At 63.0% G+C, this 15263-nt stretch overlaps 1 protein-coding gene across 1 annotated transcript in view; it reads left to right on the top strand.

Annotated features, from left to right (window-relative positions):
* TWIST2 (twist family bHLH transcription factor 2) overlaps window positions 1-14233 on the top strand; it is a 32713-nt gene extending 18480 nt beyond the window's left edge. Inside the window, exon 2 of the mRNA XM_037161441.2 lies at window positions 13668-14233. The gene's annotated coding sequence lies outside the window, so the exon portion shown is untranslated. The remainder of the gene's footprint in view (window positions 1-13667) is intronic.
* The last annotated feature ends 1030 nt before the right edge of the window (window positions 14234-15263 follow it).

A 15263-nucleotide genomic window follows, 5' to 3' on the forward strand; every position in this document is an offset into this window, starting at 1 on the left:
CCCCGCCCCCACCTGCACCCACTGCCCCCGGGGCGGGGCAGGTTTGTCTCGAATGTGCAGAAGATCTGAAATGGAGCGAGGGCGGCAGAGCCCACACGGCTGGGGTGGGTTTGTTTTCTCTGACGGCCAGGAGTCTCCGGGCCCAAGGGACACGCCATCGGCGCTCCCACCTCCTGAAAACTCTGACACCTGGTCAAACACGGGCCAGGAGATGGGACACCTGGAGGCCGCCATGGTCTCGGGCTGCAGTCGGCAGAGCTCTGTCCCTGCCCCGGTGGATGTGGCGGACACTTGGCCCCCCGAGGAGCCCCAAGGTCAGAGCGGGGGAGGGACCAGCTACAGGCTTCAGCCAAAGACGGGCAGGCCACTTCCGAGACTCCCTGGCAGCACCGCCCACTGCCCCAGACCCTGCCTGGCCTTCCACGGCCCCCACTGTGGGGAAACTCATTCACCCAGAGAGCAAAGCCCAGACAGTAAGGTCTCCGAGGCAGCCAAGCCAAGGGTGGGTCCCCACCGCTGTGTCCCATGTGGCTGTCATGTGTTGGTGAGGGAGCCCCGGGGCTGTGCAGCCCCCTGGGCAGGGACCGGCTCGCCGTGAGCTGGACGTTCAGGAGCCTGTGGGAGCCCAGAAATGCCGTGAACTTCAGCTCCCTGACCGGGTCACGGGACGGCTGTAAATCAGGCCAGGCAGGTTCCCCTGTTGTTAGTCACTGGGCCCCGTTCCTGGGGGTCACGGGGCTCGGCAGATTTCTCCCCTGCCCCCGCCAAGGACCAAAATAAATAAACTTCTAGATAGATGGCAAGGTTTGCTCAGAGTCTTGGCGGAGACCCCTGGAATCACACTCCGTCTGGAGGGAGAGTGCGCTTCACAAGACTCTGATGCAGCCGGGAGAGTAAACAAGAGCTCGAGGACCTGCTTCTCCTGGGGCTTCCCCACCTGGCAGGGCCGGAGGCCCGGGAGGAGCCCGAGGAGCCCGGGCCGGCCAGGGTCAAGTCCTCGTCCACTCGCTGCCCGTGGGCTCTGGGCCTGCAGCCTGCCCCTGGGGGGTGTGGGAGGGGGACCCTCGGCCACTCAGGAGGCGCAGCGGCAGCCCAGCCCTCACCAGACGGAAACCGGGTTGGGGACCCTGCCGCCCCGGCAGTGGGACCAGGGCATTCTCGGCGCCTCATCACTCTCCTCGTGCACAAGAATTTCAAAACGGGACGAGCCAGGCCTCAGGGAAAATGACTGTCCTGTGTCTCCTGAGCTGCCTCCCGAAGAGACGCTGGGCTCCCAGGGCGTCCTGTCTGGGGGCTCCCTTCTCCTTTCAAGGACCATCCGGCCATCACGAGGCACCTCTGGGGTGTCGGCTCCCAGGGGGACTAAGGAAGAGCCCCTCCTTTTGGGGACAGTCCCCAGCACAACCACACCGGTGCAGAACAAAGCGAACCGCTGGTCATAATCACGATACTCAAACTGGTTGGAGTTTAAAAAAAAAACCAACCAATTTCCTTAGGAGGTAGACGACATTCTAGGTGAAGTATAAGAAGGATAAATTCAGCGATGCTTCCAGAGCGTAGGGCACACGCCGAGGAGGCTGTGTTCGCCGACCCCAGGAGCGGCGGACACCAGGCCCCCGTGCAGGGGCTCCCGTGTGCCCTGGGCTGGCGTCGCAGGCACTGCTCTTGCTTGTGATTTTCCCCCTGAGTCAAGCAGCCCACTGTCAACACGAAGAACCGCGAAGCGTCCCAGTAGATGCTGAAATACCTTGGGGAAAATTTAACGTATTTCTGGTATGAAAATTCCTTCCCTGGCTTCTAAGTCTGCAAGCCAACATGGACTCCCCGCCAGCTTCCTGGGCAGTGTCTCTTCCCGAGTCGTTCGCACAGAAGTCGTGAGCGTGGGCGACACACTGTGTCATGACTGTGACCTGGCCGTTTTCAGTGATTCTGAAAACCAGGAACGAGCGGTCCAGGGAGGACTATACACAGAAGAATATAAAACCGGATTATTTGGAAACAATGACGCAATTGTTTACCAGCAAACTTGTCCCCACCTCATCACCAAAAAAGAAAAAATTCACTCAAAACCATCGAAGCTGATAACACCATTTAGAAAGGAGACCCATCACTGTCAAGACAGTTTTTAAAAGACCCTCATACACGTCAGCAGTGACCAGCCAGACCACGTAATGAGAGGTGAAGATGACTCAGGGAAGCAGGAATATCTGAGCCCCACCCTGGCCCTGGGCCTTCCTCGGGGCTGACCCCCGACCCCTGTGGACAGCCCCCCTCCCCTTGCAGAACTGCGGTGATGCTTAAACTTGCCCCTGTTCTCACCCCCAGTTAAAGAGCCGTCGGACTCCACCTCCAGAGCACCGTGTGGGAGCCGGATGGGGCCCCGGAGCTGGCTCAGGCCCTGGGACCCCTGACCCCTCTGTCCAGCGCCCTCCAGGGGGTCCTGGGGTCAGTACCTGGAGCGGGGAGTGGGCCCCACTGTCTCAGAGGCTGACACAGAGCAGCTTTTCCAGGGGAAGCCTCGGTCCCCCGAGTAAGCTGACGACAGGCTTCTCTGGGACCACCGGCTGCTCAGGTTCCCCGGTGCCCCCAGCCCGAGGCCACATGGTGGTGAGCTGGGCGCTCGGCTGGACACTCAGCGTCTCTGTCCGGACAGGCGCCGACCACGTGTGGGGGCTGATGCGCCTGCGCAGTGTTCCATTTCGCTCTGAGGCTGCAGGAAGGGTTCGCCCACAGAGGACGCCACATGCGGGCGCCTCCCGGCCAGTGGGGCCCAGTCGCCCACTGACAGTAAGTGAGGCCACAATTACAACAGAAGTCCAACGGTGTGACATCACGTCGAGGTGTGGGCTTTCCGCCTGAAAGGACCCCAGCCGGCCCCGGAGGCAGGAGGGTCCTGCTCGGGGTGGGCCTGCCCTTGTCTTCCCGGACCCCGGCATGGAGGCAGGAGCAGCGGCCACCTTTCCTGCGGCTCCTCTGTGGGGGGTCCCGCTCATGGCCACAGAGGTCTCCTGGGTGGAGGTGAGGACAGGGGGTCTCAAGCCCCAGGCAGGGAGGAGCCTTGGACAGAGCCCTGGGGCCACCGGCACGCTCGGGCGAGGGAAGAACGGGGTGGGACTCTCAGTATAAATGAATCCAATGAGCGGCGGGCACCAAGGTCAGGACGGCGGGCTCTGTGGACCTCGCCTCTTTCCCGTGAGCCCTGGCTGAGTGTGGTCCTGTCAGCTCATGGGGGGCGGGGTGGAGAGCCGTTAGCGCCCCTCACGGCCTCCCCACCCATGGGCCAGGCTGGGCTGGCCTCTCTCCCGGCAGCGGGCTCTCCGAGTCTCAGCTCAGTGCCTCCGGCAACTGACCCCTGGGCACGGCCTCTGCCTGCTGTCCTGTGCCCCCTCCAGGGGAAGCTCTGCGTCTGTCAAGGTCGAGGGCACTGTCTGGGGGCCTCCCAGTGCCGGGCAGGGGAGCAGTGGGCACTGCCCGGGTTGGGGGCCCACCCACAGTCGGCCTGGACTTAATGGGCACCGGAGCCCCGGGCCCCACGGCAAGTACAAGAGCAGGAAGTGGCCGTGCCTCCCTCCGTCCCTCCCTCCGGCTCTCTCACACACCCGCACACACACACACACACCCGCACACACACACACACACACAGAGTCTTGCTCAGCGGGCACACAGCCAGTCAGGATTTAAGTCCAGGCCTGGCCCGGAGTCCCAGGTCACCCACCGAGCCTCAAGTGTTCCTTCCCCGGAGCCGCCCAGGTCGCCCCAGTCCTCAGGGCGCTGTCGGAGAGCGGGAGCCGGGCCTCGCCCCAGCCCTGCCACCGGCCCTCTCACACGGGGCCATGACCCAGGTGGCGGCCGGACAGCCATCAGGCGGTTTCCGCTCCGAGCTGCACGGAGCAGCAGTGCAGACACGAGCGTGCGCCCCTCCCAGGCCAGGGCGCGTGCGGTCCCTTGGGCCGCGCTGACTCAGGCCATTGTCACCTCACAGCCCCTCGGCCCGGACGCCAAGACAGCAGCGCCCCGGCCCTCCTCCCCCCGCCGGCCCCGGGCCTGGAGCCGAGGGTCTGTGGAAACACTTAGACTCCTGAGGAAAACCCCTCGAAAGGAGCAAATTGGTTTGTAAGCCACACGTCCACTCCGCCCCACGGCGAGGGGGCCGGCCAGGGGGTGGTGTGCTCGGCGTCCTGTGAAGGGACGAGTCAATTTCAGGGGTTCCCTGCGGCCGTAGCTTCACTCACAAAACGGAGGGGTCCTTTCTGAAGATCTCTCCTGGGACCTGGGGCCGTCCTGGCCGCTCAGAGCCAGGCAGCAGTGACGGCAGCCGAGGGACAGGTAGGCTCAGCCCAGGTGGGCACCCAGGATGGGCGGGACTCGGTCCCAGCCAGGGCTCCAGGTGACCGACGTCTGAGCCCTGCTGGGTCTCAAGGTCCACTGGCCGAGTGCCCGGGGGCAGAGCCCAGGTGCTGGGCCTGGGAGGTCTGTCGGTCAGAGCTGCCTGGAGGGCAGAGGGTCGTCCGTCCTGAGACCGTGACCCTTGAGGGTGCTTAGCCTTGGCCGGTGTGGCCCTGAGGGACTCAGGCAGGAGCACTTTCTGGGACCGTGCCTTGCCTCCACCTCCTGTTTTTCCACGGATTCTTCTAGAGCCCAGGGCGAGACCCGTGCATTCCGCACTCTCCTCTGGTGCTGCCGAGGGCCTGGCAGGCCCCGTGGAGGAGGGTCCTGCTCCGTCGTGAGGACAGGGCCGCAGACCGAGTCCCCAGAGGTCCCCCTGGAGTGCCCGGGGGCCCCGCAGAGCCCCTCCTCCGTGGAGACCAGGGCCTTCGCTGTGTTGCTGGTCCTGAAATTCTCTGCCAGCCTGAGAGCTGCCGGTGCTCCGCTCCGCAGCTGCTGGTCTCTGAGGACGGGCCCGGTGTCCTGACATTGCCCGGGAAAAGCGAGGACAGAGAAACAGCGAGGGGAGAAGGGACAGAGGTGGCCGGTCCATCCCTTACCCCTCATGAGCCTTTCATCCCAGCAGAGGAAGGAGCAGGGTTTTGAAGACAGACCAGGGGAAGCTTTCAGCATTTTCTGGAAGGCCAGCCAGGGAGGAAGCCCGTGCTCGCTGAGGGCGTGGGAGGTGGCGCCGCCCAGCGCCCGGACGTCCGAGAGGCCGGCGTATGTGGCTCGGTGCCTGCGGGGAAGGAGGCGGCTTTGGGGGATGAAAAGCTCTGAGGGTTACGTTCGCTCATTGTCCAGCTGTGGGGTGCCCACGACCGTGACATTTCTCTGCTTTTGCAAGACTTGGGGGACCGATGGCAGGAGGCCGAGAGTGGGTCTGGTTTCAGTGCATCGTCCGGAGGCACTAAATGCTGGCGGCCCTCCCCTGGGTGTGGCCTGCCTCCCTCCCGGCCTCCTTGTTCCCTTCCGAGCTCTGGCCGTGACCCCGGGCCCCTCCCCAGGGAGGGCCGTGCGTGCCCACGGTGCTGAACATCTTCGGGGGGCAGGAAGCACCAGCTCTCGAAAGAGACTTGCCGGACTCCGGCGGTGCCTCCGGATGGAACGTGTGAGCGAGTGTTCCATTCTCGAGATTTTAAAAACTCACAAAGACCCCTGAGCCAGGTCCCTGCTTCTGCTCGGCAGAAACGAGGTCCGGTTTGAGGACAAGATGAGACCAAGATCACTCAGCCAGCAGGTGGCAAAGGGGAGCTTATGCCTGAGGGCGCGTCCTCAAAGTGGAGTCCTCAGACTCCTCCCAGTGTGGGGTGCCTCCCTTCCCCCACTGGCCACACCATCGGGGGCCACAGGAAACCCTGGGCAGTGGCAAGAGGAGTGAATGGGCTCGAACTCGCCACCAGGAGGGCGGGTGGGGGGCGTGAGCAGCACCCTGGTCCCTGTGTGGGTGCTGGGAGGAGACAGGCTTCGACTGACCAGAGCCTGACCTCTGTCACAGGCGAGGGACGCCATGGAGGGCCCTGGGGTCAAGCAGCCCGCCCCGAGTGCTGGCAGCGCTGGGCCCCCACGGGTCCCACAAAGGTCCGTGATGCTGAGTTCAGGTGAGGGGGGAGGCGGACAGCTGGCCCCTTTGGGTGTCTGGCGCGCATCTGACAGAGGGAAGAACAGGGTTCTCGTATAGAACAGCCGAGCAGGGTTCTGTACGACTCTGCCTCTTGGGCTGCCTGGTGTCCTTCACGTATCAGCCCACGGCCGGGACAGAGATGTCGAGATCGGGGCGCCGTCCCTGCCCTGGGTCCTGTGGGCTGGTGCCAGCGGCGCTGGTGGGGCTCTGTGGGAGGGCGTTGAGGGCGAGGGTGAGAATCACCGTCGAGACCCCCGAGAACCCTGCACACCTCCTTGTAAGCGCTCTGTGCAGCCCTGGGAGGTAAAGGGCACGTGACTGGAACACTTCAGGGTCATTTCCAAAAGGCGTCTCCACATTTAGGAGTGTGCCTGTGATGTTGGCTGCAGTCTCAGTGCTAATGACTCCCCCCAAGACGTAAAAACGTGCAGTGAACTTCACGCTCAAGGTCAGCCGAGGCTGCCCTGTTTGCTGCCTGCCGGGACCCTGCTCGGGGTCTGCGTCCCCAGCTGCTGGTGAGAGGACATTAACCCCTGCCCCCTGCAGATGTTCAAGTTCACAGACCGACTTGGTGTTAACTACGTCTTCAACTGGACGATGGGGAAGCCCGGGACCCCAGCTCGACTGTGTCAGGAGAGGGTGGTCCCTCCACACCCGCCGGTGCCCCGACACGCTGTCACTCGTGCTCTCCAGGCCCCCAGGGCCTGGGGCCGAGTTCAGATTTCATCTCGGAAGAGGCCGTGGGGTCGCCAGCCCTGTAAAGATAAGCCCAGTGTAGGTGGGCACCCACCAGCCTTTCCGGGGCTTCCGGCGGGTGTCGGAGCCGGGCCGTGGGCGTGAGGGGCGCCCTGGGCCACCAGCTCGGTGCGCCACACCTTCCGTCCACAGGTGACTCTGGGTGATGCGGGCCGTGTGGGGGGGGGGAGGCAGGGGCGTGGCCTCGGAGGCTCCTGTTCCGTCAGTGAGTGAGACACTCAGTGAGTGTTCTGAGCCCAGATTCCCAGCAGCTAGAGAAGCTTCCCTGTGGGGAGCTTGCAGGTGGCTCGGCCGCGGCTGCGTGGCCCACGTGGTGCTGGCAGCCCGAGTCTCAGTGACTGCGTGGGGCGGAGTCCCGGCCACGTGAGTGGGCAGGGAGCCCGAGGCTGCTGCCGGGTCCTCGGACGGGCCTGCCTCGCTGTGTTGAGGAAACTGTCTGCAGTGAGTCATTTCAGATCCACGTTTAAGGAGCTTGGCTTCGAAAGGCCTTTGCACTACAGTTTCTTCACGAGTCATGAAGCTTCCTCAGGGTGTAACGTGGCCTCCTCGGCCGGTCAGTGAGTCACTGACCAGCAGGCTTCCTTGAGTCACTCAGGAGACGGTGAAGCATCGGCCCCTCCCGCTCCCCTTGAGCGTCGCTCTGGACTCCGAGCCTGGGTGCAGGGTGTACCCAGAGTCCTCGTTTTTGGGGTTCTGCCTTTGTGTCGGGGTTTGCGGGGCTCTCCCTGCTGGCTTTTCTCCTCTGTATTGGTTTACGAGGTGGCGTTTTATTTTAACGTGAACTTCGAGCTGAATTGTTTCAGATGACGTGGCACATCTGTATGAGGTCTGTTTATTGGCAGAGCCTGACTGGGGGGCCGGGAGGGAAGGCAGGGTCCTGGGTGCGTCTGGGACGGAACCAGATGCGGGAACCGAGGCACCGGCTCCGCTCTCCGTGCTCACTGGTCTGTCTTGGCCAAAGAAATTCCTGTAGGAAGTTGAGCTGGAGTTCAGATGGTAATTGAATGTGTTCAAAACGGGCAGAAAAGGGAGGAGGATCCCCATTTGAGGAGCGGTGGCCCGTGATTCGGCCGGAATGTCACAGCGAACACTCGCAGACCTGCCTCCTGGACCTTGAGAGTGACGCCGAGTCTCGGCCCGAGCCTCCCGGGCTTTGCCCCGCTGCCCTTCACGGGAGGCAGTGGTTTCCGGCGTCCACACTCAGGAGCATCGCTGCAACCCACTAAACACGCCCAGGGACGTTTGGGAAGACCCATGACTCAGCCTGCCACGTGTCACCGATTCCCGCGAGAAGGGCCAACTCCACAGAAAGGAAGGAGCCAGAATCTCCTTCGAGACGCGAGTTCTCCTAAGAAGAGGGACCCCGGCGCCCTCCTTGGGCACGTCCACCCTGCGGGTTTCTTCCCCATCGGCGTCCAGTCCGTGGCCACCCGGAGCTCCTGGGGTCTCGGGGCTGTGGGGGAAAAGGAGAGGTCGCGCCGAACTGCCCCTCAGCGCCCGGCATCCACACTGACCTCCGTGTGAGGGGCCGGGAGAAACCGTGTGTGCGGGGCTGTCGCCCCAGACCGCCAGTTCAGTCCTGGCACAAACTTGGGACGAGGTGACGGACGCCTCGTAGGGAAGAATGTGTGCCGGGGGTGTGGCCTGTGTGTGGACGGCGTGTGTGTGTGCGCACCTGCATGTACACTCCCGTGGAGCGTGTGACGTGTGACACACGCACGCTCACACACATGCACACCGCGCCTGTAAAATTTGGAAACACCGCGGCGCGGAGGCCAGCGCCCCTGCCCTGCCGTGTCCCCGGCGTTCCCTGGGTCCGGAGTGGGGCGCCGCGCCCGCTCCGTGCGCGGCAGGCGTGGGGGTGGGGCGGTTACGCTTCGGAGAAACCTCCGTCCGCGTTTACCACAGGGAGTCGGGCCGCATGGGGATTACTCAACGAGCCACGTCGCGTCACCCGGTCCGGGGCGGGGTTCGCACGTGTGGCCCGGAGCAGGGCTGCGTCCTGCACGCCCCAGAGGCCTCGTGTCCAGCGCTGCTCTGGGCCCGAGAGTGTTCGCTGCTTAACGCGCAGTGAGCGCCTCTTCGGGCAGGTCGTCTGTCACCTGCCGGCGGGGAGCCGGCCCCTTTCACAGAAGGGCATCCTGAGCGCCCACTTGGTCTTCAAAGGCTGTCCTGCCCCCGTCCCCCAATGGGAGGGGTCAGGCCAGTGGACTCGGGCGCCCATGGGACAGACGGGGCGCGTGCCGGGCCCCCCAGCCCAGCAGGCGGCCCCCCAGGCGGGCGTCCCTCAGGAACGTGGCCGGAGGTTCGCGCCCCCACGCTCCCCTTCTCAGCAGGTCGCTTTCCATGAACTCTTGCGGTTTGGGAAAACACGGGTCATTCAGGTCTTTTTTTTTTTTTCTACTCAAAAAATTTTGAAAACAAAGTAAATTCTGTAAGTTTTTTTTTTGAGTAAGCTATAATTTGCAAATGTGGGGTTTCGATCCAGGAATGTTGCATTTTTAGAAGTACCCAAATGAACCCAGTTCTGCTTCTCCATCCTGGACCCTGGGCGGAGAACCGTCGGGACGGCGTGCAGCTCCCCGAGCCGAGGCCGCCACCGCCGCCGCCGCCGAGACAGTTCAGGGCCTCTGAGGACCTGCCTGCGCTCCCCCGCTGCCCCCAGAGGGGCCCCTTGGGCCCCAGAGTCACCACCAGGCGCAGTGAGTCGAGTCCTTCTCGGACGGATGCCGGAGGTCGCCGGGACTGGAGATTGGGTCACAGCAGAGTTCTTTCCAGAGCTTAGTGAGGTTTTTGCCTTCTTCTGAGAATTCACGGGTATATGCAAATACTTCAAAAGTAGCATATTTTCTCTGGGTCCTTCACAGAAAGGGTGCCTGAAAAGATAGACTTAGGTGTGATTGTGTCTGCAAAGCGTTTTGAGTTTTAAGAAGTGTCTGCATTTCTGAGGTTAATGCGGGGAACTAGAGCCAGCCACGGTAGTCGGGGCTCGTACTCAGAGCCGACTCACTACTGAAGACAGTTTGCGCCCCTTCCTGCTGTTCACAGACACGGTCTCGGAGCGCCCTTTCCACACCCTGAGGACCCAAACCCCGCGAGGGACGGGGCTGCTGCACCCCGTGGGGCCGGGTTAATTCTTGTCTTCGTCTTCTCGCTCTGTGGCCCATGGAGGTCGGTGTATGTCTGTGGAACGCGTGGGAGGTGAGGGCGCCCCCTTCAGGAAGCGTTGGGGAGTCTTCAGAGAATTCCCCGTAAAACACACAGGGCCTGGCCCTCCGGGCGCGAGAGTTGGCCACCGTCAGCCCCAGTTCCTGGCATACTCACTGTCTCTACGTGTACGGGAGACTGTTCCTATGGAGCCAGCCCACGCTGGTCTGGATCTGCCCTCCCAAGGTGGCCCGGTGACTCCTCGTGGCCAAGGCCAGGTCCTGGCTGCCCGCTCGGAGGGCAGTCCTCCCTCCAGCAGGGGGCACTGCCCGCCAGCGACGCATGTGCCCTTCACAAACCCTTCCTGTGCAGCCCATCTCACATCCTCTCCCCGGGATGTCTGCGTCCCCAGCTGTGTCATGGGCGGGAGCTAACGCCAGTCTCCCCACTCACCTGCATCTGAAGCCCTGCCCCTCATCTGGGGCCTCCGCTATGTGTCCTGCTGAGTGAACTTGACCTCAGGACATCCGGAAACCACCTAGAGTGCCCCCCCACCCCCAGCACGGTCTTGTTCTTTCCTCCAAAGTGCCTTCCCTCGAGTCTGTTTTCAGTTCCCCGGGGCCATGGCCCCGCCGTCTCCTGCCAACCCCTCAGTGCCCTGGACGACTCTCCAGCACCGCCGTTGTCTGTCCCGCCTGCTGGCAGCCCCGCCCCAGGCCCCGCTGGGCGCCTTCCCTTCCAGCTGGCCCGCGCCCGCCCAGCTATCTCTGAAAAGCCGGTCCATCAGGCCAGAGCCCCTCACACTTGGCGTGGCTTCTGCTTCCTTGTGGGGTCCCCCCAAATACTCACCTTCCTCCAACCCACCTGCCTGGGGCCCTGGGCCCTCGCCTCTGTCCAGGGGCCCTTTACCCCACACCCTGGGGACCAGACACCCCTGAAGACCCAGCTCCCACCCTGGAAGCGGTGAAGAGCTCCCCCGAACCCCTGGGGACCTAACTGTTGTCCCCTTTGTGCTTCTATTATGTATTTTTTAGACCTTTATGATAACACATTGCATTTTGCTATAATGACTTACACTGATAGCGTACAGTTATATTTTATAGTGAAATAGTTGTGGCTGTGGTGTACATCTGCTACACCGTCATCAGAACACATCCCATTTTTGTGATGAGAGTTTCTTGTCTGCCCCCACCCCCGTGACTGTGACTGGGTGAGGACAGGGACTGAGCCTGCTCGGCGTGACACGCCAGCACCAGCACAGCCCGTGACTCGGCCGCCCTTCGCTCCCTGCTCTCCTGAGCTGGCGCTGCTGCCCCTGGGCGCCATGTCTCCAGATTCTCACTGGTCAGCGGTGTGAGGACATCAGGGCCGCTGGCCAAGGACACGGGGGACAGGTGTCAGGGGAAGAGGCATTTCTGGCCCAGGGCCAGCCGGCCTGTATTCTGGGGTGACTGTACCTGCCTGGGGACTTGGGGTAAGTCACCACTGACCTTGTCCCTGACGAGACATCACCGAAGGCACTTCCTGCTGCACCAGCGGGGGGCCCTGGGGGGTGACTGCGCTCCCCACTCCCCACAGGGGGCTGTGTTTGGAAGCTGGCTGTGGAGACATCTGGAGAAAGCATCACTGGCCGGCAGAAGTAGCTCCAGGCTTGGAGGCCCATGTCCCAGGAGCAGGCTGCGCCCCACTGTCTGCTTACTCAGGGCCGCCAGCCTCCCTATCTCGAAACCCTTCGCCTCGGGCTGTGACTCACGCAGGAGAGCTGGGAAGGCCTCCCTGGAGCGAGGCCGCGCGGGTCAGCGTGGAGGCCCGCCCACGGGAACACGGGCTCCCTGCTGCAGCTCCCCGGGGACCCCGGGGCCACCTGGCCACCGTGGGCCGGGTCTGCAGGGCAGGTCTGCCCAGGGCAGGGCACCGGGGAGAAGAGAAGTGCTGGCCACGCAGAGGCCCGCCCGCCCTCTCCCCAGGCTGTTCTCAGGCTGACTGCTTGGCAGACAGGCCGCTCCAGACCCAGTCAGGCTGAATCACTGAAGCCCAGACCCTGGGGAGGGGGGCGGGGTGGGGGATAGCAACGCTGCTTCCCCGAGGGCGTGAGTTCTGCCTCCCTGGCCCAGAGCCTGCAGGAGCCAGTGGGCGCCCCAGGGGAGCAGCCCGGCTTTGGCCTCTTAACACAGCCGTTCAAACAGGATTCCTCTTTCTCACACAGGGCAGGAGCCAGGGTCTTGGCCTGAGTCGTGGAGCTCCGGGAGAGGGGCAGCCTGTCCTTGCTGTCACCCTGCCCCACAACCCTGGGCCTGCGGACCCTGAGTGCAGGGGCCCCGCTCAGGTGACACCTGCAAGCTTGGGCTGGTCATGGAAGCAGAGAGGGTCCACGGGCGTGGGAGCATCGGCGGAGCTTGGCAGTGGGAAGGGTGTTTCTCGGCGGCCATCCTGGCCGAGTCAGAGCCCAGCTCCCTTCCATCTGGACGTGGAACATGAGAGATGTGTTTTCTGAGGCCGTTCACGCTTAGATGTGTTCCTGTCCCCACACACACGGTCCCCGATCTGCCAGGGTCTAGTGGTCCAGAGATGCTGCTCTTTTTCCACGGGGAGTCTGCATGGCCCGGGCTGTCCATGAGCGGGTGGACAGACTGTCCATGACAGGATGGATGGGTGGATGGGAGGGAGGAAGGGACAGGGGAACGTTTAGGAGATGGGTGGAAAGCCGGGTTGCTGGTTGGGTGGGTAAGTAGGCGAGTGGGTGGATGGATAGCCCACCCCTGCCTCACTTTCTGGAGACTTTTCACTGAAGTTTCACGCCCTGTGTTAGGTCCCGGGGACGGTCTACAGCAGGGGAGGGGAGAACAACGGCTCCAGCCCGGTCCAGCCGCCCCCACCTGGGCCTGCAGGCAGCTGCGGAGCCGCACGCACAGGGTCTCAGGTGGCGCTGGTCTGTGGGAGGCAGCCTGGGCCCCAGATGGTTCACATCTGTGGCTGAGAACGCCGTCCGTGTCAGCAGACGCCGCTGGGGTCAGGGTGACACCACGGGGGCGGGGGCCGCGGCTCTGGGTCAAGAAGACTAATGGACCCGCCCCAGGCCCCTGCCCGGGCCCGGGGAATGTGGGGTGAACCCCGGAACCCATCGCCGCAGGGGGACGGCCCTGTCTTCTCGGGCTTCTCTAGACGAGCCTGCCTCGCGCCGGGAAGGGCGGTGCAGCTCAAATATCAGAAGCCGCGGTCGTGCTCCTCCCACCGCGGAAGGGTTCTATTTAGCCTTCTCCAGCCCCCCATTAATTATCTAATTACAACCACATTCTCCCAGAGAGCAGTCTTGACTCGCTGCCCAGGGACACTTAAAAAGGCCGCCCCGTCCGAGCTGTAAAGGAGACGCCGCGGGTGGGTGTGTTGTGCGCACGTGAGTTTTAGGGAAAATGTGTCTCAGCCTCTTCAGATCTTTGTCTCAAGTCGACACCCTGAGAATCAGGGTGTTGGTGTGCAGCTGGGGGTCCTGTGGGAGGACCTGTAGCCACCCGCTGAGCAGCCTCGGGGTCGCACGCTCACGCTGAGACGCACTCAGGTGGACAGACACACTGACATGCAGACACACACCGGCCTGCTCACACTGACACACACATTGCCGTCACTGTTTCAAAAACACGCCTGCACCCCTGTGCCCCCACGCACCTCGGATGCCCCGGGGGGGGGTGGAGTCTCACTGACCCTCCTTGTCTTCCAGACGCTGCCGTGGGGCTGAGGGGCACGAGGAACAGGGACGCGTCCATGGCTGTGACTTCTGAAACCCGAAAGACCTCAAGGAGGCCCCTCGATCTTCTCTGCGGCAAGAGCCCTGGACCAGGGGACAGCGGTGACGATGGACGGACGGAGACCAGGCCCGGCAGCCTCCTCCCCCAGAGACGGTCCCCACGGAGGAGGTGGCACTCACGGTCCCTCTCACCGGTGACATGCTCATTGTTATCTTCGCCACTGTTTGGATTTTTCTTCGGGGTTTTATTGGGGGGGAGGGGGTATTTCTTTCTGGAAAACCTCTAGATTCAAGAACACATTGACGAGTATTTGGATTTGTATTTCCCTCTAAATGCATTTTTAATGTATATTTTTTTAATAAAACAGAGATGCTTTCCTGTACCTTCTGTTTAAACTGGACCAAGGCTCTCAAAGAAGGACCCCCCCACCCCCCCCACCCCCGCATGCTTATTTTCAGTAAGTCTGGGCCGATTCTGCGCCCTCTGCTTCCTTTGCTTTCTCCACGATGCGCTCAGTTAACCATTTTTTATATTTCCGTTTCAGTGTATATGTTGCTTATTTGTTTTATTTATTGAGATATTTTTTAACAAGCTCAGTGACTGCAACGTGGCTGTGTACCCTCCCCTCCCCCCCCCCCCCCCCGGGACCAATAAAGACCGAGCAGCCCTGGGCCTCGTCTGTTCTCTCCTCGATTCTGCAGCCTGGGGACGACCCAAGAGAGGCGGACGGGCCGCTGGCGTGCCTGTCGCTTGGCTTTAAAAGGAACAAGAAAGGGTGTGAGGCATTTTGTGCCCCACGTGATCAGAGAGCTTTCTAGAAACTTCCACCTCTGCTGCATCAAGCTTGGGAGGTCGGCCTCAGCCCCACCCCGCCCCCCACAGCCTTTTCCTGCTCCTGGGATCGGACAAGCCCCTCCCATGTCCCACCTCTGCCCTCCAGGGTCAGCGTTGGCGAAGGCCAGGTCCATAAGCGTCCCCTACTGCCTCAGCCCAGGTGGGACTCTGCCCAGAGGTGACATTTATGCCACCCCTGCCCCCTTCTCCAGACGGGTCACTGTCTGTCCAGCATGTGTGCGCACGTGGCCGTCCAGCCCCTGGCGCCTGCGCACAGCCACGGGAGGCTGCGGGGGCCGTGCCCGTGTGCGTGGGTAGGTCGGGGATGGAGCCCTGGCCTGGAAACCCAGCAGGGCCACCGTCCGCCGGGGCCGGCAGGAGCCCACGGCTGCTCCGGGTGGTCCGGGATGGTTCAGACTCGACTCCACGGGGCTGGGAGCCCCACGCCCACCTGCTGGCACCAGGGGACTGTGGTGGCCCCGAGAGGAGGGCTTCCACTAGGGAATGGCACGTCACCAGGTCACCACCTGGGCCACTGGAAGCATGTGTCTCGGGGGCGCCTTGTACCTGGGCCTGCTGGATGCAGCCGTGCAAGGACCCGAGGCCGCACCGACACCACCCACTCCCAGACAGGACGGACTCCGGGGAGGGGCGTCCCCGGCAGGGTTGTGGAGGCCCGGGCCCCCGCCCCTGTCCCTCCTCCTCCTCCCTGGCCCACCGGAGGGCAGGAGCTC

The sequence above is a fragment of the Artibeus jamaicensis genome, unplaced genomic scaffold (assembly GCF_021234435.1).
Source record: "Artibeus jamaicensis isolate MK-2021 breed Jamaican fruit bat unplaced genomic scaffold, CSHL_Jam_final contig_944, whole genome shotgun sequence".
NCBI classification, from domain to species: Eukaryota; Metazoa; Chordata; class Mammalia; order Chiroptera; family Phyllostomidae; genus Artibeus; species Artibeus jamaicensis.